This window comes from Chiloscyllium plagiosum, unplaced genomic scaffold (genome assembly GCF_037043375.1).
Source record: "Chiloscyllium plagiosum isolate Xiang-an unplaced genomic scaffold, Cpla_swu_hap1 HiC_scaffold_40, whole genome shotgun sequence".
Lineage (NCBI taxonomy): Eukaryota > Metazoa > Chordata > Chondrichthyes > Orectolobiformes > Hemiscylliidae > Chiloscyllium > Chiloscyllium plagiosum.
Genome location: NW_028270178.1, coordinates 19444667 through 19451457, shown reverse-complemented (window position 1 = coordinate 19451457; position 6791 = coordinate 19444667).

The window sequence follows — 6791 nt, the reverse complement described above, 5'->3', positions numbered from 1 at the left end:
CTGTCCATAACTTTCTTGAATAATGTTGATATGAAATTTGACCTTTGATGTGTTTGTATCTCTGTGGGTAATCCGTATCTAGTGAAAAATTTGAGTAATCCCTCTAGATGCAGTATTGCATAATTGGATGTCCTCTGGAAGTCTAGTCAACACATCTATTATTGTTAACAAATACTGATTCCCACTTTTTGTTTTAGATAGGGATCGTACAATCAATTAAGTCTCTTGCAAAATGTTCCTTAAATGCAGGTATGATGATTAAAGGTGCAGATTTTATTACTTCCTGTGGTTTTCCAGTTAGCAGACATGTATGACACATCTGGAAAAATTCAATTACATCCTTGTGCAGTCCTGGCCAGTAAAAATGTTTTTGTATTTTAGCTTGTGTTTTCCTTACCCCTAAATGACTGCTAGTGGTAGTTCCTGCACCACTTGCAACACTGCCTTTCTTTACCCCGTTGGCAATACAATTTGATGAACTTTTTGTCCATGTCTCATTTGTCTGAATATGTGGTGGCCTCCATTTCCTCATTAAGGCATAATTTTAAGATAAAAACGTTCAGGGATACATTTGGGTTCCTTTTCTGTGTATGCCTTTAGATACAATTGCTTTCAGTTTTCATCTTTCTGCTGTAACTTAGTTAATTTATGTGAGCTAAAGATGTCTGCCATGTCATCTATCTGCTCCTGCTTTGTGCCAACCAGCTGACCAAACAGGATCTCTGCTGATTCCATTTCAACTTTCTTATCTGTACTCTTTGATATCTCCTATTTCAATTGGCAGCCTTATGATCTCGTTATCACACATTCTGGAAAAAAATCCAGGATATGTTTCCCGCAATAAGTCAATTGCCTGAGTTTCCACTGACTTTTCAACCACAGTAGGCAGCATTCCTTTCAGTGAATTGGCTTTCTCATTGGCAAGGCCAAATTGTATTCCTGGAGCTGAAAGTTTGTCCAGTACGCCTTCCACAAATTCTCCTCTCTTCTCTGGACACTCTAACCTCACTTTATATAATTGAGTATTTTTTTGTCTCACTGAATTCCCATTGCTAGTACCTTTCCTGGCAACAGTCCTTCAGAAGTACATATCTCATCATCTTTCAGCATCATAGACTGAGAGGATCCTGTGTCTCTTCATATTGTAACATCTTTACCTTCTGCTCCTGACCTATACAAGTAAACTTTACCTTCGTGGGTATGTGGTTTAAGAAGATCAGGCACTCCCTCCTTTAGCAACCTCCAACAAGGTTGTGCATTCTGGTGCTGCTTTCTAACCCCCAGTGTGCTTTCTGTTATCATTCTAACAAAATTCACTGGCTTATTCTGTTTTCCTACATCTGGCTTTCCAGTGCTTCTCCTAACCCACTAACACTGTGATTTAATGTGGCCTACTTTATTGCAGTGAAAACACCAGAGCTTTTTAACTTCTCTTTCCCTTCCAAAAGTTTCCTTTTACCCTCTGGTAGGTTTTCCTGATGTTCCTCACCAAGGACTCCCTTTCCCTTTCCACGTGAGGATTATATTTTCCTAATTTCTATCCCTCATAGATTGAAATTGATTTAGGAAACCAAACGTCGATTCATGAACCACCCATTTCAGCTGCTAATCATGCCACTTTAACTCTCTGCTTTTCCACATGAGTTCTCACTATTTCAGGAAGTGAATTTTTGAAGTCCACCAAAATAATTATCTCTCTAAGAGCATTATAGGTTTGCGTTGTTTTATCGCCTATCAAAACTACTTTATTTGATCCTTTTAAACTCAATGTAGATTTGAGCAGGTTCCCTCCATCGATTCCTGAAATATTTTCTATAGAGTTCTGGCACAATTTCATATGCACTTAAGATGGCATTCTTCACCTCCTTGTATGTCCTAGATACCTCCTCTGATAGATATGCAAATACCTCACTAGCTCTACCTACAAGTTGTGTTTGGATCAGCAAAACCCAGGTGGTCACTGGCCACCACATTTGTTCAGCGACCTTTCGAGATGAGACGAAAAAGGCTTCCACATCCTTCTCATCAATTTTAAGCAATGGGTAATTATACTTAATCACTTTCTCGAGTGGCCTTTGGCTTCCATGGGTTTACTCATCCTCACTCTCTTCCTCATTAATCTTACCTTCATTTCCATCGTTTTAAGCTGACTTTCCTTCTAAGTGCCAACTTCTGAAATTCAAAGTTTCTCTCTTTCTTACTTTGCTCTCTTTTTCTCTCTCTTCTCTCTTGAATTTTCTCTTTCCTCTGCTTTTAATCGTAATTCCTTGCTTTTTGTCTTTCCCTTAAGCTACCTCATTTTCAATTGGATTTTAGCCAACTGTAAAGATTCTGATGGCATTTCCAGCAAATCCAAATGCCAACCTATTGCTGTAATTAACTCTCCTTTCCTCACAGAAGAAGGCAGTTCCAAGTCCAGCTTGTCTGCTGATTCCAGCAGCTTGGAATTAATGACCATCTGCAAAATCCCCCAAGGTCACATTTTCCACCCCCAGAAATCTTTTGGTGACTGAAAGAACCATTGCTATCCAAAACACGGTTTAAATCAAAAGATGCTAACACTTTCCACTCGCTTGCATCAAGTTCAACAACTCTAATCCCAATTTGGAACTGCAGAACAAATCCCACAAAGAGACTCCAACCAGTACGGACCAGGCCAGACACCTCAAACTATTTCAAAAAGGTAGCCCAGACCCTAACTTTGCAAGTTGTTTCAAGCAGGTGTAGGGTGGATATTTCAGGAGAGAATCAGCTCGTCAAACCACTTAGTGTTAAACAAAACAGAATTTATTTTCAAGATTACCGAACGAAACACAAACAAATAACTTCTCCAAAAACCCAACAGGTTATCCAAATTTAATGATACTGTTTCCAATACTTGCAAAAATCCCCATAAACACCCCTTGGGACAAAGGGTAAAATTAAACACAAGTACTTATAGGATAGAAGTCAGAGAGAGAAGACCAGCCTGGACCATATGTGGGTCGAACAGCCTTTGTTTTCACACTATTGTTTTTAAAAAAGTCTAGATCAAAGCTGAACTGGGAGAACTGGCCACTCCTCTTTCATTGTACAAATCTTTTATTTAAATTGGGAGCTCTGCCTGAGGCAGTATCTGTGAGCTATAATCAAATTGGCCCTAAAACCTTCCACTCCATATTTTTTGGAGTCTATATCATTTACGACCTCTCTAAAAAAAAAATCCAAGGACTGCATAACCTTGTTCAAGGAGCAGCTATGTCACAACTCTAACCTCATTTTACTCAAACGAGGGCATCTTGTCTCACTGTGCATTCTCGTTACTCTTATCTTTTCTGTCAGTAGTCCTTCAGAGGTACATCTTTTCGCCTCACAGATTAAGAGGATCCTGTGTCTCTTAATATTGTAACCTCTTTACCTGCTACACTTGGTCGCTGAGAATAAACTTTACCTTCGCAGTGCCAAAGAAATAAGCTTAGAACAGAGGCTATTAAAAGTGCATAAAATTGAGAGTCATGGTGGATAGAAAGCAGTTAGTCATCTTCGTTGAAGAATCAATAACAAGGGGACATATATTTAAAGTGAAAGACAGGAGGTTTAGAGGGGATTTGAGGCAAAGCCTTTTCACCTAGAGGTTCTAGGGGTCTGGAATTTGCTGCCTGGGAGGGTAGTTGAGGCAGGAAAACCACGCAATCTTTAAAAAGGACTTGCATGATATCATTCAGTGTCATAACATTCAAAGCTATGGACTAATGTGGGAAAGTGGGCTTAGTGTAGTAAGTAGTATCTTTTTGGTGGGACAGACTTGATTGGCTAAAGGTCATCTTCTGCACTGTATTATTCTACGATTTAACAACATTTTCATGGGAGACTCATGGATTAGAAATACCATCGCAGGAGGATTAACAATGAACGATTTGCTCATCAAACAACAAAGAAAAAGTCTTCCTTACAAACCCAACTTCAATCTAGGTTGATAATGTACAATGGATAGCCCGCAGCAGAATAAACTTTGCTGTCTACACGAGTTGTGTTTGAGAAACACATGAACTGCGTGGAGAGCGATAGTGGAATGAACTGTTGACAATCACAGAGATTTTAGACAATAAGTGATTAAAAGGACGGAAACACACAGTCTATCACAGTCTATCTGTGAAATTGCAGTGTCAATGTTAATGTGACAAAGAGAGAGACCCAGCCTCAGTCAGAAACTAAACTGAAACTGCAGTCTAAACTTACAAAGGGAATCTTAGTTTGCATGTCTTCAGTTTAGAAAAAAAGTCTTGAAACTCAGTCTCCATAACTCTTTAAATGCTTCCTTTAGTTCCTCCCTGAATTTCCGCTGGGTTGCTGCATAAATGCACGTGTTAGGGCAGGAACTCAAAAACTCCAACATATTTCCAGCCTCTGTGGCGATGTATCTAGGATTGGTGCGATCACCTCGGTAATAAGAGGTGTTAACTAATCCAGTTATTGCAAAACCAACAACTGCCATCAGCCACAGCAGGATGAAGCTGCCTGATACGGCGAAGAGTAAAAGGATGGAATGTTTTCGGTTCTCTATCTCGAGGTCTTGATGATTCTTCCCACGTGTCCCTCTCAGTCCACTGCGGGCTCTGCTGCCGACCAAGATCCGTCTGATTGTCAGAGAGTTAAACAGTATGATGAATGTAAAGGGAAGCCAGACAACCCAGGCAACATGAAACCAGGCGTAGGCTGCCCCTGGTGGTGAAGAGAAGAAGCTTTCCCTTGTCCTGCAACTCCACTGCATCTTATTGATGATTTGCTGAGGTTCAAATGCAAAGAGAAATGGAATGTTCTTTATCCCCATCATGACACAGAATGCTACTGTAACGGTCACTGCAGTTTTCTGCGTGCAATGGCTTGTTCTAAACTTTAGGCAGCAGATAATTACAAACCTGTCAAATGTGAAGCTGGTAGTGAACCAAATGGACAATTCAATGGTGATGGTGGTTAAATATAAAATTAGCTTGCAAATGGGAGTGAATGTCCATAATGAAAATGGAAAATTAAAGCTGAAAATGTGGTATAACGTCACGTTGATGAGCATCACCATGACCTGCTGTTGCCATGGCCACCATGTAGACAGATATACATTTGGAAAGGCCACATTTTCATTTGGAAAAAATCACAATTGTCATTGGGTTTGCTGTAGAAACAAAGACAGGGAAGTACAAATATCTTGTTAAAAGAATCTATTAATTAACATTGACCGTGATACTGGCAACAATGAGTTAGAAATTTTGGTTAGAGTGATGCTGGAAACACAAGCAGATCAGGCAGCATCCAAGGAGCAGGAAAATCGACATTTCGGGCAAAAGCCCTTCATCAGGATTCATTCCTGATGAAGGACTTTTACCTGAAACGTCAATTTTCCTGCTCCTCGTGTAAGAAATGGGGAATGTGTTGTTTTCACAAAAAGGTAGTGATAATAAGCTTAAGTATAGTGCTGGTAAATCGAGTGTAAAGGGCAACTGAAGACAATGATTAAATCAGCAAGCACTAGGGAAATGTATAATTGGGTACTAACGTTAGTGCATAATTATTCTAGTAAATAATTTCTTTCATCATGATAGTTTAAATAATTTAGTCTCAGCAAAATAGCTGAGGCAGCTGAAACACATAAACTAGGCAAGAAAAGACACATTGGTAAAATGTATATTCAGGAATGGAATGTACCTATGAAAGATGTTACAAACAAAACAGATAAAGTAAAAGGAACATCAAGATCCCAGTTTAGCAAATTCTTCCTTATATCAGCACTTATGGAGGGAAGGGTTGCCAACTTGGAGAAGTGGGGAGGTGGGGGGTGGAAATAATAAGAGCGGATCGCAAGTTAGTCAGAGAATAAAGGTGAATGGGTAATGCAGGAATCAGAAGACGTGACCTCACGCAACTCAAAAGTATAACTGTGTAATGGTTTGAATATTCATTGCTCATTTGCTTCTGCATTTCATGCCCTTTCTTGCAAGATCGTAGAATAAATACGTTAATGCTGCCCAGCTATCCCAATGTGATTTAGACCCATTTGTCAGAATACCTATTTGTGAGACCAATCGTATGTTAGTGAAGGATCAGAAAAAAAACCAAATCAGTATTCTATGCGACCTTGTGAAAAACTGTTAGAGATGACAGAGATGTCTGAGAAAATTTTCTTGACCTTTATGCTAGGACTCCAAAATACCAGGTATCCTTCAGTGACTGTCATTGGAAATAGTACATTTCCTAAAAACCAAATCATTGGGACAGCACAGTGCCTCAGTATTTAGGACCGCAGTCTCACAGTGCCAGAGGCCCGGGCTCAATTCCAGCTTCAGTGACTGTCTGTGTGCAGTTTCTACATTCTCCTCGTCTCTGCGTGGGTTTGCTCCAGGTACTCCGGCTTCCTTCTACAATCCAAAGATGTGCCGATTAGGATGGTTTAGATGTGAGCATAAGATGTACAGTTAGTAAGTTTGCAGATGAAACGAAAATTGGAGGTGCAGTGGACAGCGAAGAAGGTTATCTCAGATTACAACAGGACCTTGCTCAGATGGGCCAATGGGCTGAGAAGTAGCAGATGGAGTTTAATTCAGATAAATGTGAGGTGCTGCATTTTGGGAAAGCAAATCTTAGCAGGACGTATACACTTAATGGTAATATCATAAGGAGTGTTTCTGAACAAAGAGACCTTGGAGTGCAGGTTCATAGCTCCTTGAAATTGGAGTCGCAGGTTTATAGGATGGTTAAGATGGCGTTTGTTATGCCTTCGTTTATTGGTCAGATTATTGAGTACAGGAGTTGGGAGGTCA